At 48.7% G+C, this 21,280-nt stretch overlaps 2 protein-coding genes across 15 annotated transcripts in view; one reads left to right on the forward strand and one right to left on the reverse strand.

Moving 5' to 3' along the window:
- LOC124294944 overlaps window positions 1-21,280 on the forward strand; it is a 209,850-nt gene that overhangs the window by 88,759 nt on the left and 99,811 nt on the right. The window lies entirely within an intron of this gene.
- LOC107221027 (teneurin-a) overlaps window positions 1-21,280 on the reverse strand; it is a 504,979-nt gene that overhangs the window by 78,731 nt on the left and 404,968 nt on the right. The window lies entirely within an intron of this gene.

The following is a 21,280-nucleotide window of genomic DNA, read 5'->3' on the forward strand; positions in this document are numbered from 1 at the left end:
CTCTAGTCCCGCTTCATATACTTACCGTTCCAGAACTCCTTGGATATATCTATGCCTGTTTCCCCGGGTGACAGCGTTTGATTAAATATCGTAAAATACTGCACCATGGGTGAAATACTCACGCGTATTACGTTCCTTCTTTTTTTTTTTTTTTTTTGTTTTTATGGATTTCGTACTCCGCACGCGAAGTGAATTTTTCTCAATTTCTTAACACTGTGCGGTAGCTGTCAATGTTTCTTCGACGGATTTCTAACAGGAAATTAAATTGTCGTACAATATTCGAGTCTAACGTTAGATCAAGGTTCGCAATACGAGATCATTCACTCGTTAGCCTTGAGATTAATAATACGTATAATATTGAAATACATTTTTCAAATCGTTGATGCGACGCGTTTCACTTCAACCCGTCGGAAATTGGAACTACAAGCTTATACCGGAGCTCGTAAGTTTGCGCGATATCGTTCGCAGGTTCACCCCGGGTAGATGCGCTTCTATAAAAATGATTACTGCGCTCATTTTTACGGGATTTAATTAAGCTCCGTGCGAGTAACGCGGATCCGCACACCGTCGTCGGCGTCCACATTCACACTCAACGCTCGTAAGATAACCGTCCGGTGGACAGGTATTTTCACCTCCCTAGAGAGAAGGTATATATGCTATATATCGTTTTACGGCACCATAGTTAACTTTATCTACTAGGCTAAAAGGGCTCCGCTGTCTGCTTTTCCGTCAACCGATCGTATTCCGTTATACCACGGGTACCTGTGATATAATGTTACGGTGAGAATCGTTTCTCACTTGAGAATCGTTTCTCACTTGAGAATCGAGCGAGGCGGTTAAAGGTTCGTCGCTTTTACTTTGTGCCGATCTCCTTGGAGAAAAACGACGCGCGTTGCTAAGCTATCCCATCTCTACCCTCACGTTCGAGGCTTCGGGTGGGGTTTTTCAGTTTCGAAAACTCCCCGGACCCCTTCGCCGGAGGTCCGTGGCTCCCTCATTGAAACCCGGAGGCTGGCGCCGCGTTCACTCGAGTGGAGTATAGGGATTCATCCCCCAGCCCAGATGCACTTGTCAGAATGAGTTAATGTTTTTCAGAGAGATCTCTTGATTAATGATCGGCGGCGACGGCGGCGGCCTAGCTACGTGTTGCGGGTAGTCGGGGCCCTGTTTTGCCGACCGAGTTATCTGACCCAACGGTCAAGTGCGGGATCGGTGATCACAATGGGGGGCACACGCTCAATTTGTCTCCCAACGGCGAGGCCGAACTCCGGGGGCAGTCAATAGGCCAGCACCGTCGTTCCGGGGGCGATGAAGGTAGGAAAAAAAAGAGAGAAATTTTCGTTTCGAAGAAGGTGGGAGGGGAGATAGAACGGACGCTCCGAGCTCTTTGAAGCCTACTTCACGCCGCGAATGATGTAAGGTGCTTGGGAGGTGGAAGGGTGAGATAGACCGTCGAATACCTGCTACGAAAGACAATAAATAAATTTGGTTTGATGTACGGTGGGGTGGGGGAGGGAGGGATAAAGTGCGGGAAAAGAAAATAGACGCGGAGGAAAGTGAAACGGAGGAAGGAGATGAGGAGGAGGGGGAGGAAAATATACAATTGGAATTCAATAAAGCCAAAGGCGAACCACCTGCCCCGAAGCTTTGGGAAAGACACCGTGAGTGGTGTCGTTTCTGTTTACGATGTTTTCCGGGGATGCCGAAATATACCCAAAACGCAATCGTCGTTCAAAAGCAACGCTCTCTTTCTGGACAGTTTATAACCGTTGGGTGTGTTTTCCCAGACTGCCGGAAAATAAACAAAATAAATCTGATCGTACGTCATCCGCGTTTTAAGCTTCGTTGGATGCAACAATTGATTGTGGAATTTTTGAGAGTCTTATATGACGGTATTAAATTTTACCGTTTTTCAATCCTTTTACTACCGCTGTTTACTTTACTTTACGTTTACTGTTTATCGTAAAAAAGAGGAGGACAAACCGACCTTATCACGTTCGTTGTCGAAACGATGCTACTGGCTTGAGAATATCGATATTAGGTTTGATCGATGATCGAGAATATTTGTTGATCGTATTTCACCCTGACGTAATTTGGATAATTCTAGAGTAAACCGAGAATAACAACGATCCTCTAAAATCGTAGATGTCTTTTTCCCTCGACATTTGACGGCCAAAATCACCTGAAACTCGTCGATTTGCGAATTCTGGCCTACGTAGGGTGATCGAGAACTCACATCGCGAAGACACGTAACTGATTTTCCACCGAAGGTGGATGCACGTAAGCGTCTTTCGGCTTTTGCACCTAGCGTTAAAGCGTGGGCATAAACGAGGAGCCGTGGCACGGTCGTAAATAATCAGATCACTCACGCTTCTGTCGCAAAATAATATGATTACGATGTAATTAATGGCCAGACGGTGAACGGCTGGCCTTAATGAGGCTCGGATAACGTTGAATGCCGTAGTACGGTGCTTGGCACGGGGGTGTCGGAGATAACCATGCAGCTTGCACGATACGATACAACGCGACGCTTATGGCTTGTGGATTAATTTCGTTCAACCGATTATGACGGGGTTCTTCGCGCCGACTCCCTCGCCCCTTTCCCCCACCTCCCCGACCACCATCTTACGTCCCTTTTTGTCCGTCTGTTCTCGGCGGTTTTTCATCCTCTCGAAAGATGAGTGCTGGAATACGTGATTACTGGCCGGAGAACGTGGCGCGAAGGGTACACTTTGAAACGAACTGGTCGAGACCGGGGCGGTGGCGCGTAGAAAGAAGTCCCCATAGAATCGGTGATAGACGGAGCTCGGTTTTTCTACGGGATGACTAATAGCCAGAAACTAGGAGTGAAATAGACACGAGCCGAGTTCGCTGCAGTCGAGATAACAGCCTCTGACTGTATTATACAAGGCTCCGTCTTCTCTCGTTTGCGGTCGAGTACACCTCTCTCTTTTTCCCTTCGGGACATCGCGATGGCTCGCGACAGTTGAGAAAAAGTAGTCAATAGGAAAGGCGAGATGAGTCGAGCACTGTCATGCTGATTGCGTCGTTAATTTTCTCGGACCGTATGCCAGCACCGCTCTTCTCCGGCTTCTCCTCAGCGATACAATCTCAGATCGGGAGGAACCGACCATTTTCGGGGTCACCGGACCAGGGAGAGAAGGGGCGAAACACTCGCTTACCGAAACGAAAGATGAAGACGTTAGATTTAAGGAGAGGATATCAATTATCGTTTGAATACGTTTACGGCTTTAGAGACGCCAGGTCGGCTTTGTAGCGAGTAAGGAATTTTTCTCCCATCAAGATACAACAGAGACGAGCTCACAATCGGAAAGCTGAGCCTCCCAGATTTCATTTCGGTATGACATTGTGTTTCGATTTTAACGGATGTTTGACTTTCTTACGGTGGCTGATCATTTTCCGACCCAACATACAATATTTACTGTCCGGTGTTTTTCGCGTGGAAAAATTCTTTTCGAATATTTCTCGTCACATGGAATTTGACCGATGTAAATTCGAACCCCAGCCTGTGTTGTTTATTTTTTATTTTACGACGAGAGAACGTAAGAAAACGTCAGGTCTCACTTCTCGCGGTTTGGTTTAATTTATAAAAACAATCGCGACGGAGAATACACGAACGAGGCAAAAGCAACAACTATCCGTCAATTTCTGAGCGACGGTTAAGTATTAATTGGATGCCGCACGCGAGTGCGCAAGGGAGGCATCGGCGGCTTAGTTTTGGCAAAGATTTTGAAAACTCGTTAAGAGAAGGGCGTGCCGATGGCGAGGGAGAGCCTGATGAAGGAGGGCGGTTCTCCAGGCGAGGCGATCGGCTCGTTTCGTCCCTTCGCAGTACCCAGGACGAGACGGTGCGGCGTCGTTCACGGTTAAGGAAACGTAATAATTGTTAAGCTAGACAACGGGCGGGGTGTTCAGGGTTCTCGGTTAATTCCGGGTTCACGTCTCGTTTCTCGTCGCGATTTCGGGGGAGGAGAGGGAGGGCGCGAACCCGACTCGACCCGACCGAGGCATCCCCTCGCTCTGTTGTCGTTTTGAATTCAACAAAACACCAGGAGATCTCCTTACGGTCCTTAATTATGACGAGTTGGGTGATTACCGTTGGTCCATGTCGTGACGCGTAATCGCCGGCTTGCGCCGAGGGCACGAGACTTGTGTGGGGGAGGAGGAAGAAGCCGCTGGTAAAGTATTTTTATCGCCCTCTCTCTTCACAGATGAAAGCGCAGAAAATCTACCCGCGAATATCGCATTCGGTAATAGGGTGAGTTTCGTGTATGTATAATAGGCGTTGAAAATCTCGGGATGATACAGTTTATTTTCACCCCTCTCAGGACGTTTCCGGGTGGGTTGTAAAAAACTAGCGCCCGTTTTCCAATATTGGCTCAACCACGCGCTGCAATGCACGGCAGGCATGAATATAATATTTCCGTTCAAGAAAACCTGAACCGGCATAGGTGGTGCCGTAAAATTTATTCTATTTCTTCAATTCGGAAATTTACGATCCAATTTTATTACGTTACTTCACCGCGACTCGCCCGGTGGTTACCGTGGCATTGCATGCAGCAGCAAAAGCAGCACCAAAAGCAGAAGCAGCATCAGCCGCTCGCTCACCCTGCCACCACCAACGCCGAGGATGGAAATGAGAAGGAGCCCCTGCAGAAGGTGCCTCGCTGGTTGTCGACACAGGCGAAGTCGAACTATGGCAAATAGTGGAAACTCAGCAGACAGGCCCCAGATGCATTCCAGATGCATCGCAGACGGCGTGTTATACCTCGTGCCGCTCGTCGTCCCGAGCTTTGTACCTAACACTCGACTATTCATCTTCCGCCTCCTGCGCAAGAGTGCCGGAAGCAAACCCCCGCGCGGTGCAATGTTTTTCTTCAATCTTTCACCGTCCACGCAGTCGAAGGCCACGGAAAAGCAAAAAAGAAAAAATAATACGTATCAACACAAAAACTGTGCATCCGAAACGAACAATATTGAGACACTTCCCGCAATGCCGCGTATTAACCTTTCGCCAAGTGGTCCGATACTCGAGGGTGGACGTGCGGACGAGATCGGCTCTTTTTCTCATCTCGTAGAACGGACGGAAGACTCGTCGATGGATAATGGGACCGTCCATTGTTTCAAGGATCGTATTGATCACCGTGATAAAAATAGAAGTGGAAAAAGAGCACGGCGGAAGGAGGGAAGGATGGCGTAAAGGTTGGGGTGGGGGGATAAGGAGAGGAATAAAACCATCGATCGGACCAGGAAGCTGCGGAGGAGTTTCTTGCGGCGGAGCTGGAGGCGGAAACAGATCGGAGCAATAGAATAGGTGAGAGAGGCGCAATCTTCGAGGGGACAAAAAGCTGTCCGAGAGTAAAACAGGGTTCCTTTTCGGGACGCGGGGGCGGGTCGGCTCGGGACCGGGAATACATACACGCGCTGAGGCTGGGAGGCCAATTCACCGGGTTTGTCTAGGACCTGTTAGCAGCCGGCTTCCGGTGCGTCACCCTCGCCCTGCGGCCGCTCGCTTTCCGTCAAAGAGGCGAGTGAAGACACTAATTACAGGGAGGGTACTTCCCGCGAGAGAGCCAGCGTACCGCGCTCTTTATAAAGCTCAGTGGTTCCGCGTTCCGGGTTTCCGGGGTCAAGGGGACGCGAGGGTGACGAGCCCTGGGAGTGCCGCCGGGGGCGGCTCCTCGACATCACCGGCGACCGGATGCTGCCACGACTGACGACGGGCTGCCCTTCATATTTTCATGCCCATCGCGCTCGGCCCCGCGAGTTATATGCCGCGCAACTGGTCGGCGAGGGTCGAAAAGATGTTCGATTTTAATCACTCTTTGCCGGTGGAGCGTTTTATCGGATTCGGGTCTGCTACGCGCAGCTCGATAGCGAGATGATCGAGTGGAATTCCGCACGACTGACTAACCGCTGTTTACGGAAGTTACAGGTGTTTTTAAATCCGGTGCGCGCAGCTTTCTTATGAGTCTTGGAAGTGTTGATTAAAGTGCGACGGATCGATCCTCATGGCGTTCCGTTACGCAGGCGAGTCGAGTAGATGAAGATGGATCCTCTGCGTCCCGACGGTCATGGAAGAAACCTTCGGTCGAGACTTTCTTTACATTCTTCCCTTTCTTCTCTCTTTCGTCGATAAACTATCAGACGGAAACGCGATCTTCGGCGTTGCACGGCGGCGGCAGGAATGGCTGGGCAAACACTCTGTTTCATTCTTCTTGCAAAGAGGTACAACGAGGGATGCACGGCGAAATGATAATGGCGGGAGATTGCAGTGGGCTTGAAATAAGGAGTAGGCGACCGCGTGAACATGCAGGACAGTCTGCACGTACACGAGAAGGTTTAGTCATCGTCGTCCTTCGGTAGAACCGAGAGAACGAATGGAATGGGGTGGTAAACCACCGACGGACGAGTGGTCGAAGCGCAGTCTTCGCTCCTCGACGAAGCTATCCCGGAATGTGTGCGGACGACGCGTGTGTTTGCGTTCGCGCCCGATCCAACGGTAATAGCGGGGGACGTTGCGGTGGTTTCGGATGAGGATAAAGAGAGGCGGGAAGGGGGAGACGGGGGCGGAGGGGGGCGTGTGACGAGAAGGTGTGTCACTGACGTGAAATCAATGCTCCTCGTCGTCCCGCTACGTGTACGTACCTACGTTGTTATAACAAACTATGCGGTCCCGCTCCGAAACGCCTACCGTGAACGCGTGCTTATCATTTACATTGGTATAACAGAACGCCGTCCTCGCGCGCACACCAAGAGAGCCCTCGGAGAACGACAATGGACACGGTGAAGACCTTTGTTCCCTTTCCATCATCCACCCCGCCTTCCTCTATTTTTAATATCGTCGATTTGCCTTTTTGCCCTTGAAATGTACGTCAGAAAAAAAAACAACAAAAATTTATACCGAAAGTTAGTTGAAGCGAGAGGTAACCAGTTTTAGCATCGTGACCAACCCGCGGTTCTAAACTTTACGTGCACTTTCGGTGATGGTATCACACGGCTGAGCGCAACATATTCGGAACTTCCTTACTGATCGGAAATACCAGTAAGCAGGATGAGCTGGGAACACGGAAGGAGAATATTTGAGGAAACTCGATACCCGCTTGGAACCTGTGACACGAGGTGAGGGATGTGCGGCATTGGGCACTGCAACAACCCTCGGTTCTTCTTCCTCCTCATCCTCTTCCTCCTCCTCCGTCCTTGGGTAATAAGTTGTCTCGGCATAATCTAGGCTGCAGGTTCCTTTGATCAGAGGCAAAAGGCAGGCAACCTAGCTCCGGCAAAGAGAGGAGGGTGAAACCATAATTCCTTCTTGGCAAAGCCGGGACGCAGACTTGGTACGCGGCTACCGTTTTTCACCCCGCGTTGCTGCAGCTCACCTCCTATAGAGGTCGTCTTCGTCAGCTAAGAGGTTTCGCGAGTTTTGAAACCGGACAACGAGTGACGACGACGAGCGATCATGTCGCCGGAAGTTGTAGCTTATATGTATATACCGCATAAAACTGTCGTGTTATAAGGTACGTATGGAAGATAGAATATCCTTGCTTCGTAATTTGTTGCATAAACGACCGAATGGAAGAGTCCGCGTTGACAGCGATAGCGGTGAAATATCATTCGAGGGGAGGGAGTATATACAGGTAGGAATAAGGAAAGAAAGAAGGTAGCGGAGACCAACGGCTGATTCGAAACGCGCGATTTAAGAAGCGTGGTCGGAGCGCGGTGATCCGTGATCACAGATACACTGCGGGGCATAAATCGGTATGAGAAATCACTCGATACGGAGAAAGAAGAATCGGGAGAAATGATAGTCAGAAAATGCGGGAAACTGTTCGACGGAGGTTTGCTGAATGGAACCGACTACCGACTTTTATGCTCAAATACACGTCAGTTTTAGGATATCGGGCAAGAAGATTGTTGAAAATTGAAAACGTGGGATCGCGTATACTGCTCAGTATCACTGTGAAATCTCAGACCTCGGCAGACCTTAAAAACTCGGATCTTCCCTCTTTTACCATTCACCGCAACTACCGAGCCTGCGCAACTCTGACAGGTCGAGCTGCGAATCTTTATTTATGAACGCAAATGTGTCGCAATGCATTCCACTCGTTCGTTTCAGGTTCAACCTTTTCCGGGGATACATACGTTCGTAATCTCGATGGAAATGAAGATGCGCAGGTACGTCTTTTCTTCTGACATGCCGCTGTTCTTTTCGTTTTTTTTTCGCGCGTGACGAAAGTGTTAAAGTTCCGTTATACTCAGCTTTTAATCTGGTTCGTTTCGTCTCCTCGATTTTTCTCAACTAAACTTTCAGAAAGACAGGACGCGATGTCTCGTCGAGGCTGGGTTTCGTCGTCGGTATGATAAAACTATTTATTCTACAAACATGCCGACCGGATGTTACGCGACCACTCGCCCAGGCAATTCGCGCCTGCCGGCTGCGGTTTCAACCGCAAACGGTTCCGCTTTCCGCTTTCCTCCACCTCGTCGAACGTACACGTGCCTTCGACAGCCATCATCCTCGCATTCCTGGCAGAATCGACCACTCGCACCCACTGCGGCAGCTAATCCGTGAAAAATAGCTACATCGGACGGTGGGCGCGATTCGATTTTGTACGGCAAATCGTTGGGCCGAGTTGATTTACCTGAATCGCGAGTGGCTGAAGTACCTGGATAAGGTATAAAAAAGACGGAAAATAAGAAACGGAGAGACAAAGAGGAAAACCAAAATGTCTGGATATCGGGAAGAAACTTTGACAGACGTTAATACCCACGATGCCCTTAAAACAAACACATTTTTCCGACGAAATCCAGCCACGAAGAAAAGAATAGTGGACAACGTTTACACACGGATTATACGATCATCGTCAGAATTCACTGGTGAATAGAAGAAGATTCGAAGGGAAAGGAAAATCGTAATAACACTTTATGCCAACGAGTACCGGGATACTGGTTAAATTCGGCACACGTGGCTCTTGAACCGACGTGTACTGAGAGGGAGGGAGGGAGAGAAAGAGAGATCGAAACGTTGCTGCAGGGTGGTTGCAGCAGACAATCGGACGGTCGTCAAATCCGCTGGTGAATTTCCATAATCTGACGAAAGCTCGGGGTGTACATACGGATCCGTCCGACATCCTGGTACAATAATACAATTTCCCTGAGCGAGGCTCTCTCCTGCAGCGTGCATCACCACCCGGCCAGTGTGCCCACTCGAGAAAAATACCCGTCAATCAACCCGGCGATGTATCTCTGTCCCTTGGTTTCTCCCCTGCATTCAGGATGCCGGGCCGAAGCTAAACAAACGAAACTGCCGCAGCTCGACGCGTGTCCCACGAGTGTCGCGGTTCCCTCGTATAATTGCGAATAAATAGAAACAAGCCGAGCTGTGCCGTGCTATGCAGGGTAGGTAGGTTTTCGGTTTTTCATCACGAGGACGCGCTACGTCTAGTCGAGTGAACTTGGAGGAAGTGAAAAAGTTTGGTAGATGATCGACAAGGAAAAAATGATGGGGACAATCCGTCGTTCCCTATCGGTGGAGAGTCTCTTTCTCTTTTATTATAATTATACATTGTGCATTGTACAATGTATACCTATGTATAGACGAAGGTAAAGATGCCGGAGGGAACGAATCGTCCTCAAAGGTTTTTGTGTACCTACCTATCCTACCGACCAACCTCTTCTTCTTTTGTCACATTTTCATTGAACAAATATACTCACGTTGTGAATTAGTCAGATGCCTGGATGGGTTGATATATATATATACACATATATTTTCATCCTAAAAATTCCTTTGTCACATTTCAAAGCACTCGTATGGTCTTACAGACGCTTCGGCGTATCGATATTTGTACTTGTGTATACACTACGTGAGAGTGCCGAACGTTTTGTATGAGGCGAAAACCCGAGGAGCACAAAACCTTGTAATACAGTCTTTTCAAGGGTAAGAATAAAAAAATATACCCGAACCTTACTTTTACTTCTATTCCTCAACAATACGTTTTGCTTTTCGAAATTCTTAAATTATTCCTGTAAACGACGGATAGAAAAGATGGTTCAGATCCCTGAAAGATCCTTGCCGAGGACTGCACGGTACAGAAATGTCTGATGAACGATAGTAAGGCGCTGGTACGTTGTCTTGGTTAAACGGTTTACTTCCAAGAAAGGCATTGGATAATGAAGCAGGTAGATGGAATATATATTCAGCCCCGAAAACTTACTCCGTTACGGGTGAATACGGGTGGCTCGAGTTTCTGGATCACACAAAGATTGTGCGTCCGCAAGTGCGTTGAACAGGTATAAGAGGACCAACACCTTTGGTATCCTCGGGCACCTCGCAGGGCCGCGATTAAAAATGAAATACGACTGGGCCTACACGGAATGTATAAATTGGTCTCGTTACTTGACGTTACTATACTTTTATTACTCGGTCCTAGAACTTAAAAAGCCACTTCCTCGGGCCCCGGAGCCTCGAGTTCTCGTGCTTGGCCGGGTTCATATTTACGACCCGGTCATTTTCCTTCAGCTTGTTAAAACTAAACGAGCCAGTGTAAATAAATTAATAACGACGATCACTCGGGGAGGTGATGTGTGAAAGAGCGATGACTGACCGCAGCTCGATAACCTGCACAAGTCTTGGGACGTACAGAATAAGCGCGGCAGCTAGCTTTATAAGCTCCAGCCGAAAACCCTGCTCAAAGTTTATAAATGGATGTATGATCACCTGGCAAAAGCGGGAGTGCATCTAGTCTGTCCGTTTCCATTTCCGCGCTCAGCACTCAGTTCCGCGGTAACAAGTCAGTGTATTCAATAATTCATAGTATCACGTTGAGGTATGACGAGTGTGTTTATAAATTCCAACAACTATGGGGGGAGGCTTGAAAGCATCTTAATTCCGCACTAGTGTACCTGCGGGAAAGCCACTCGGCTAGGCAAAGCTGTTTCAAGCTGTTTCATTCCTCGTGTCTGTTTGAGGTAACGCACCGCGTTTACGGTATACCTCGGAATCGAAGAGAGTCGCGCATGTTCTCAACGTGGTGTGAACGCCATCGGGAGCACGCTGGGTCATGACGGGAACCGAGGAGAGAAAGGAGGAAGTGGACGAACTAATTCGCGCTCTGTAACACCGCCTTCGGTTCATCGCCTTGCATGTGCCTGCAGCCCAAGTAGAAGCAGAAGCAGAAGCAGAACCATCGGTGGTGGCTGGAAAGGGATGGATCACTCGGGAGGAAAGGGGCGAAAAACACGGAACCAGGCTGAGGGGGAATGTCGAGACAGAGACGAAGGCTGGAAGGGAGGGGCTCGAAGCCACCGCCAAACTTTAAAACTCGTTATCTGTAATTCTTCCCGTTTTACAACTTCTTTACCAAGGAAGCGAACCTGGCCCCGTCGGCAAGCTGGCAACCCGTTTAAGGTCGTCCTTTGCCAACCCTCATCAGCTCTCGAGCCCCACGCTCATGTTCACCTGTAACCCCTGCAGACAGTGAGGCCGAATATTATTGGATGGGCACCTTTGCGCGGTCAGCCGGAATACTTTACATGGTCGATACAATTTGTGACACGTGTGGGATAGTGCAGAAGCGCAAAGAGGACCCTGCTTGGATTTTGCCGACAGTGGTGTTCCGGCTTCGTTGGCACGGTTTCGTACCGTTCATGTGGAAGGAAGGAAGCGAGACGTGGACATAGAGAGAGAACGAGAGAGTGAGAGAGAGAGGTGGATGGGTTACCTCTTAAGCCTAACCTCAGCTTCCATAACCAGGAGAATTGTAAATTACTCGAGCTTCGCCGGATTGGGAGGATTCATACTTCGCCGAACCTCAGCTTTATCTACATCCGTCTCTCTCACTCTCTCATTTATCCTCTCAGTGCCAACTAGCTCACATCCGCTGGTGCGATTCCGTGATATCTGCTAGGTTTCACCGAGATCTCCCAAGGATCCTGGCTTAAACAGCGTCTCATATAATTGATTTTATTGAGATTGTCTTATCCGATTGTCTTGCCGCTGTTCAGGTCGATCCTGCGAACTGAATTAAACCTTAGGGCCGAGATCTGGATTGGATCCAAGGCCGGAAGCTCGTATTCACCGGTTCGCCTATTCGCTACGTGTGTACTTCCGTATGCTATTGCGACATTGCGACGTTACTACTGCGTTCGAATTCCCTTTTGTTGTCTCAAGAGCATAAAATGGTACTCACTCGTTTTTTAACGAAGTCAATTGAGACGTAACGGCGAAAGAAACTTGACGGACGTACCTGAAACAAAAGAGAGGAACAACATCAAGTTGACGTCTGGAATAATAATTTGCTCGCTTTGCGGGCAGGCGGGTGTACGGTAGTTATGCCAGATAGTAAAATAAGATTATACGAATAACGTCACGAGTATCTTGACGTACGTACAGAACTCGATCAGATGTCTAGATAAACCCTTGCAGCGATATCGTTCGATCGGAGGGTAATCAATAAACCAATTAAAACTTTATGGATAAGTTGGGCTGGGAACATGTGCAAGTAAATACGTATATAGGTACGTACTATAATCTACCAGACATCGAGCGAGGCTGTTGAACATTGCGTTAAATCGAATTGATCAGCGAACGCAGATAACCTGGGAATAATTATCGATTCAACAAATGTCCCGAGTTCGTTAAATTGCATTCCAACGATTTATCATTTAATTCGAAATTGGAGCGCGTCAGTAACTGATCCGACAAAACTAACACGCAAATCACGTAAAGTAGCCTTGTGTTTAAAGTGCATGAAGAATTTCCTTGCTTTATCGCAGAAATTTAACGGCTCAGTTTTTCCACCGGAGTTCGAACGAGGACTTTGTCGTCTGGTAAAGTGTTCGTCCCGCCCACACGACGCCCTCTCTTCCTCCTTCCTCATTTTTCTGACCTTCTCCCACACTCCGTTCCACAGACTTGATCCGAACCAAATCAGCGGAGCGGTTTCGAGCGTGATTCGCAAGGCGGCTGCGGCAATCCTTGGGGTAAATATCCTCGGCGATGGGGTGTAGACGCCTACAAAGACGCGAGAGCGAATTACATGGCGGTCCTGGCTTCTAGTCCGTCGGATTATAACCCTCTCGTTGGTTTTCTGGGGAAGTCGCGATCAGCGGGAACCCTCCCAGTCCCTATCATCGAGTGGCAGGAACTTCCCCGTTCGAGATTAACATCTCAAGAGTACCCGCGTCCCGCAGGAGCAGCTCAAAATAAAAAAAAAAGAAAAAAGATTAACAACCATTGTCGTTGACTCCTCGTGCTAAGGGGTTGAAACTCGCGGAGTTTACAGCCGCTGCCAAATCCCGCTTTCATTTTCGCAGTGACGATCAATCCGTGGAACCGTTCCAAACGACTCGCAACGCCGCGTCTGCGGTCACCGCCGCGTTTCCCTCTCCCCCACCCCCTCCCCCGTCCCCCTTACTACCAGCCACGGCATTTTTTCGAGGTGATTTAACGCCGCCGATATTTAACTCGAGCCCCCAGCCATGGTCCGTGAGACCTGCAGCCCCGTGTCCGACGATAATGATCCGCCGAACATGCCAGTTCTGGCGTTCTGACAAAGGCTGGGGCTTCGAGATTTGCAGGAACGCCGCAAATTACCGGCGCAACTTTGCGTCTGGCCAGATAACGCGTACAGAGGTTATGCCATCGAGTATATACGTATATAGGTACGTGCGCGTATCCGAATTTCCCCCGGCGGTGCGGGGTGGAGGACTGGTTGGTTGGTAGTGCTTTGTGCTAATCTTAATACCGTCGGAGCAGAGCGAAGCTACTCGGAACCACTCAGCCCCTGCCGCCCTCGCTTTCGCCCCATCCGCGTGGATCTCTCTGCGATTCTCCCTACCTAACCTCCCTTTCCCGCATTTCTCTCCACCGTCGTGACAGTCTTATACGCGGTGCATGCGGGACACCCACCAAAGACTACCGTAGGTACCCATTTTCAGCCGTCCCTCGTCAGTTTGATCTTTACCCGGTTCTCGCGGACGAAGAACAAGGGAGAGAGGAGAGAGAAAGGAAACCTCCGCTACCACGTCGGACCGGGGTATTTGAATAATAGGCCAATTCCTGCGTGCGATAATCTTCCGTCGCGTCTGTCGTTGACTGCACAATGGTCAACGTGCTCTCTTTGGTGGCAAAAAGGCTCCTTGGTCTCTCGGTGAAATCCGCACCTCGAGCAGTGCGCTTCCCTTTACTTTGCGCCTCCTGTCATGCTCGCGTTCGTAACTATTCGTTTTTTATCGCCGTTTGATCCCTGATGCGAAACGCGGACTCGGGGTGTCATTGTCGGGGAGCAGCGAAGAGCGAAGAGATTCGACGGTCGTCCGAGGAGGATAATTTTGACATGGCGTGTCGCGGACAAGAGCCGGAAATTCGACATCAATTGACCGGATTCTGGGTAATCGCTGCGGGCCTGATTACAAGGCGAAGCGAACCACAGTAAGTCGTCAACCCATCTCCCGTGTTTCCCAACTTCCGAGTTTCCGAGAAGCTGCATATATCGCTGTCCCGTTACACCGGCATTACGCGCGGCAAATTGTTTCCAAGATACACTCTAACTACAACCAGCTACTTGGGTAAGTTTCAAGCTCAGGTTCGGATGATGGAATAAATTTTCCTCGAAGCATGACGATCCGACTTTCATCGTGCCCACGGCGTATGTCTGCCGGCTATCGCGTCTTATTTATTTGCCTGGAACGATCTTGGAGCATGGGTCAAAGGGTAGTGCAGACCACTTGCGCTCCTCGCCGTTGAAAGGGGTAAATTGAACTTGGGAAGTCATGCGGTTTCTGGCCGAAATTGAAATGCTCATCCGGAGGGTTTGGGATCGGGTGTTCTTGGGCGGTTGACTTTCGGGGTTTCCTTGAAAGAGCGCCACGGGATCTGCGACGGCTTCGCAGACGGTGTGGAGGAATCGGGGCGTAGGTACATGACAACAACGCCGCAGAGATACGGGAGGGGCCGGTTCATCACTGACTGTTTGTTTGTCCTTACATCTGCCTCAGACCCCGGAGGAGATCCGTTAACGACCCTCGTGTCTACCCTAGGAACCCTTGAACCCTCGCGATCATTGAACGGGGGAAGGCGGGGGTCGGTTGGCGCCGAATTCAGTGGTCGGCCATAGAAAATGCAGCATAATCAGAGGTGAGCGAAGAGGGCGAAGCGGAGGAGGCGACAGCCGGCGGTGGAATGAGACTGTTCGGGAGCAAAGTTGGCTCTGCGAAATCCAATTAATTCGGCTTCAGCCGAAGACAATACCGGCGCCATCTTGATTTCAAAATCTAATTTAGTCCGTCTTTATTTATGATAACGCGCACTCATTGTATACCCCGGCAGCCCGGCCCCGTTCGCTCCTTATTCACAAAGGCCCCAAGATCGCTGCGGACTCGGACACCGAACGCCGCGAGATCCATGGCACCACCAGTACCGCGTTACGTGCACTCGGGTGTAACACGGACGGTATTATTGTACCAGAATAGGTAGGTCTCTGCCGATGCCTGGCCGCAGTTGACGAGGATACCTCATCGCACCCTGACCCATAAAACCCCATCCCTGGATGAAATGCCGGGGCTGCCCGGGATATCTACCGATCATTTACATTTCCATACTACCATTACTGTTTACGATTGCGGTAGTGGGTCACTCCCTTGCGCCTCGTTTCATCTGCAGTCGGCTTCATCCAGTCGAACCGTCCTTACTTCCCGTTTCGCCTAACGCCCTCACCTCCAATTCTTTATCTTCTTCGTACTTAGCTCATTTCGCGAGGGTTTCGCCGTCTTAATTGTGTCTGGATTAATCACAAGCTGATCCCAAGTCCTTACGCTCACCGTGCTGCGCTTCGCAAGCTAGTTCCTCCACGCAGCCCGCTGCGAACAGACCGTCAGACCCAAGACGGGCTTCTTCTCCTTTCTCACATCGAGGCCGTACGAGTGGTCTGCTTTTATCAGGGGACGCGACGGCGAGGCGCGCCTGGCCGGTCAAGGACTCGCGCTACCTTGTCCGGCTTTGAACTGAAAGTCGAGCTTTCGAGTCGACTTCCAATTCGCCGGCTCTTTATCAACGCTCAATTTATCATACGCGTATAAACATTACGAAGTGTCGTGACGTGTTTCGCTGCCTGGAGAGCGAGAAGGGCGAGCCTGGAGAACGGAACACGTGTCTCTTTGAGATCCCGAGAGCCCGGATCCCTTGTTCAGGATCCAAGGGGACCTTGCAATCTACCGTAATCCAGGCAAAGCCGCCTTTATCAAGAAGGCTGCAGGAGCCGGATCACCTGCACGGGATTTCGGGATTTTTCTTCTTATTACGTTTGTACCGTTATTGTGGTTATTGTTATTACGCTCTTCCGTTCCGGTTTAGAATACCGCAGGTTGATCGGGTCTATTCGTCGGATGACGGTACGTTTTACAATCTCGTTAGCAGTTTGAAAAAAGCAAGCGAGCAAGCACCGGCAATAACCTCCTCTCTCAACATCGTTGCGTCCCTGCGGCATCAGCGCCATGACCGACCAGACTTTACGGCTTATTATCCCTCCAATCGTTTTCGCTGCAGCGGTTGACACTTTGCTACAAATTATGACTTGGAATAAAATATACTGTCCCGGATACCGGCCGCAAGCTCCGCAAATCGCGGCCCTATTATTCATCCCCGAGATACACAGACGAACGGGCGCAGATTATCGCATCGAATATGGCCTCGGCCCGAGGGTAGAGGATATATTTCCGTATAAAGTTTGTGAAAATAAATACAGATACGAACGAACGCCGTTCTAAAAAAAAAAATAATAAAACGAAACGATGAAATCATTGTTGTTGTTATTATTATCATCGTCATTTTTTATCTCTCGGCGGAAAACCACCGTCTGCGATACCGACGAAAGCGAGGGATTTTACTTATTTCACGGAGGTTTAAGGGCGAAGAGATAGAGGAAGAGGGAGAAGAGCGTTTCTTTCCGGATGAAAACCGAGCGTGCACAAGTGGCATATTTATTTTCTACTAGTTTGTAATTAACTTTGGAGAAAGTGAGTAGGAACGACGAGGGGCTGACGTAGCCGGGACGGGTTTTTGGCTGTTGTTCGAAATCCGTGGCGGGTAACGGTTATCGTCGTGGTATTTTTCTCGCCATAGAAGCGAACTGGGAACTCTTCTCTCACTTCGCGGGCTGGTAATCTCTGACAGATTTAGTCTCGGTCTGGGCTCGGCGACGATGTAGCTCGACTTTTTCTATTCTCTTTTCAACGCTCACCCCGTTTTGGAAAGATCCCGTCGGTCGCTTCGCCGGCCTCACATTTTACACGAAATATCTTCGTACGTTCGCATTATACCTGTACATGTAGGTACGGTATGTATAATGCACGTGACGCGAATATTACACACACGTATGTATAAAACTTTTTTTTAAATTCTTTCGCTTCAAAATATCTCGACAGTGAATTATCAGCTGTTACGGCACCCTTGCTGTACTATTCGTATAAAAAATTGCGATACTGATCGGCAAAGATGGGATGATAGTGATAAAAAAATAAATAAATAAAAAAATGCTTGGAACAGTCGAGGCGGTGCCGGGAAGTGCGGCGGGAATATAGAATGACGACGTCCAGTATGTGTCGACAACTACGACCGACCACCGTTTTAAACATTCATCGCCGGAGTGGAACTTTTTTCCTACCATTAGCTACTCCCTGCTACTCTGACATACCCCTATCAACATGTCTCTGCAGTTTATACTTTTCTCTGTATTATTTATTCCATACGAACTCGAATGAACGGTTGTTTTTCTAGCCACATACGTATTAGCTAGTTTTTGTTTTTTTTTTCTTCCTTTCTACTTCTTCTTCTATTTCTATATGCTCAGCTCCTCGTACTTCCGGTTTACCGCACCAACTTCCAAAGGTGTGTACTTATTACTTCCCTCGTACACGGTTTCTATTAACAATGAATATGAAGTCGCGGTATGGGATTATAAGTAACGAATGACGTAAAGACGGAAATTAGTGTTCGTAAAGTGAATCCGACGGTATGACCGAGTCGAAAGAATGGTGGAACTTCTGCGAGCGGAGAAAATTCGAACGCCCCCATTCGAACGAAGTGACTTAATTGTTTTTAAAGCTCGTATAAAAATGACGACGCATATTTCTGACGGTCAAAAGGATCGAGAAACTTCGCCCAGGTATCTTTCTTACCACATTCATCACTCGTGGTGGACCCTACAACAAACCTCCCAGGAAGTGTCTAATGCTTTCGTGACAAAATGTTCTCCACTTATTTTCCTCTCTCTCTCTCTCTCTCTCTACGCTTCTCCGTTCAAAGTGCATGAACCGTGACGCCTGCACCTCGCTGGTATCTAATTTCCATCGGTTGGATCGGTATGCGGATATACACATACGCGGATGTTCACCTACCCCTGGAAACTTTTAGTGGCACATAATAACGCGGTAACGTGCAAACGTCAAGTCGTACTCGGGAATCGTTTGGTACCAGGCACGATTTCGCCGCATGGCTGTCTGCGGGCAGATCGGCATCGGAATCAGTGGAAAATTGGTGCTATTTTGCCACAAAATCCGCTTATACGCGCAAAGATAATTTTCCGAACAGGGTCTCTGCAGGCAAATGAAATCGGTAAAATTCAATTCGCTGCAGGTCGGATCGCGGATCGGGCCAAAGCTCGACGCGGACGGAATACGTTGAAGAACGTTTGGGACCAGTGGAAATTGGGGAGTCCGCGTATGTTTCCCTCTTCTCTTTTTCCTCCCTTCGTCCCTCTCTCTATCTCTCGCCCTCCGCTTCTTTATTTCCGATAGTCGATTCGCCGCGCGTCCCCTCTGAATATCGTTTTATCCGTCCAGCCGGGTTGGCGGCCAAAGGTATCGACGCACACACACGCGACGGGTAAAACGCACGCGTGTCTACGCCTCGCGACATGACACGGGTTCAGCGGCCATTCGTCCGCCGTTTTACACAGCAGGGGGTTGTCTTACGCTCTCCGCGTCTCGCAACACGACTAAAGAGAGTATTATTCTCTGAAAATGGACTTTTCCTTTGAGTCTTTGACACAGTCCAGAGCCAGTTTTTCTCCGTTTTTTTTTTTTTTTTTTTTTTTTTTTTTTTCATATCTACGATAGAACAGATGTTACGGACGCGTGACTGGCGTTGAATCATAGATTTCTAGATTACAAGGGAGGCCGCGCGGCGTCGACGGGACGTTAAAGAAACTCTCCATCCCTCTCTCCCTCTGTATCCTACTTTCTCTTTCTTCCTCCGCGAGTCTGTTGCTGACGAGTCAGCCATGTAATTTTCTCAACTCTATTTGTACACCTACATTCGCGCGGTGAAATCGCCGTTCTGCATGCGACAAAAGTTTCCTCGGTAACACATTTGAGACTACGGGATCGCGGAGGGGGGGGGGGGGGGGGTCGTTTCTCAAATTTTTTCCTTCTTCTTTCTTTTATCCTTTTGATTGAAAGAACCGTAAATAAAAAAAGGATTAAAAATGGCTTTTACAGAGTCGACGGATAAACTCTTTCCTCTTTCATCCCGCTATCGCGGCAGGTGACGGAGTGACAATTTGGTTGGCATCGTACGTACGACGTATAATACATACAGAATGTTGCGGGTCGCCTAAATTATCGTTGGAATAATTTCACGCTAAGTCTGCGCAGGCGAGCAATAAATATCGATCAATATCCGACATCTGTCGCCGGTTTACACTGCGAATTAACCTAATTGATATTAATGTTCTTTAGGTATGTTCAATTTGACACGCGGTAGGTATTCGTCAGGCAAACTACGTACTCTCACTAACGTTATGGTTCGATTTATATCGGTATAACACCTTGTACAATGTGCTCGCGTTGTGTACACAGAGAAATTTTCTCAAAGCCCTCCCCGATAAATGTAATATCTAGAGAGAAAATAAAGAAGGGAAAGTGTTTGTGCTGTGTAAACCTGCTCCGTCGTGCGAACGTGTGTCCGCGTATACGTGTTAAGTGTAATCCAGTTAATACGAAACGTTTGTAGATACCGGTACAATGCGTGCAAGCACGGCAACTGGCTCGGCAGCGTTCAGCCCTTCGTTATGCAGCTGTTGCGTTAAAATTGACGTTTTCAGAAGCGGGACTGACTTGGCTGGTTTGAATATAAACGAAAATTGTTGCTTCCTGATATTTTCTGCATGAGCGGCAACGAGACTCGCCGATCCGGAACTCGAAATTAACAATAACTGTGGTGTATAAGCTGTCTCTGACGTCGATCGAATCGCATGAATTCGTCTTCGTACCTTCAAGTGAGTCTCGGGCTCTGTTTGCTATTTAAACGGGATTCGATTAGTTTTCGGATTACCAATTTTCACAATTTGTACCAAACCAGGATAAAACGAAAGAAAGCGAGAAAATAAAAAATAGAATAAAGAAGCGAGAAAACGAACGAACGAACGAACAAACAAACAAAGAGGTGAAGAAGTAACAAAACCACGTTAGGGCGTCGACTTAATTGAATTTATGTTCGGTATGAAAAGTTCGTAAATAGTAATGGTACAGAGTCGAGTTTCACGACGAGAATAAAGGTGTACCTATGTGTGGGTAATGCAATACATATATACGAGCCGTGGAAGTTGGCCAGCTCGACGTTTTCGAGTTATGGCATGTTTTTAGAGGAGTACTTGTACGTTTTTCGTTATAACCGGAGTCGCGCCTCGAGGCTCGATGGAGCTTTTTTTCGCCTTTCGTGTCTTCTTATTTCGAGGATGTGACCGTTGATAGACCCGCATAATACGAGGCGACGACGTCGACGTCGACGTCGGGGAAAACCATGGCCGGGCGATGAGAGAAAGAGAGAGAGAGAGAGAGAGAGTCGGGGCGATGACAGGAACACTTTGAAGTAAGAAACTCGATTAAAAATCTCAGGCAGCCAGCACTCCTTCAACCATCGTCCGAGGGGGAAGAAACTCAGCTTCGTTCGACGGGCGCAACGGAAAAACGAAACCGAGAGGCGACGCGCCCGTTATCTGCGATTCAAGTTTCTGATGTCTTGTCGTCTTTCTTCCTTCTCCTTCCCCTTTCTCTTCTTTTTTCTTCGTTACTCCGTGAGACGCGATTTCGGAAGTTGTCTCGACGTTATCACTTCTCAATATTTCCCCCCCCCCCCCCCCCCCCCCCACCCTACTTTGCTTCCTCTTTTTTGCGAAACGGAGCTTTCCAGCCATGGTAATTAACGCATACCGATATCGATTTTCAGCAAGTATATATATATATATATATATATGTATATATA

The sequence above is a fragment of the Neodiprion lecontei genome, chromosome 6, assembly GCF_021901455.1.
Source record: "Neodiprion lecontei isolate iyNeoLeco1 chromosome 6, iyNeoLeco1.1, whole genome shotgun sequence".
NCBI lineage: Eukaryota > Metazoa > Arthropoda > Insecta > Hymenoptera > Diprionidae > Neodiprion > Neodiprion lecontei.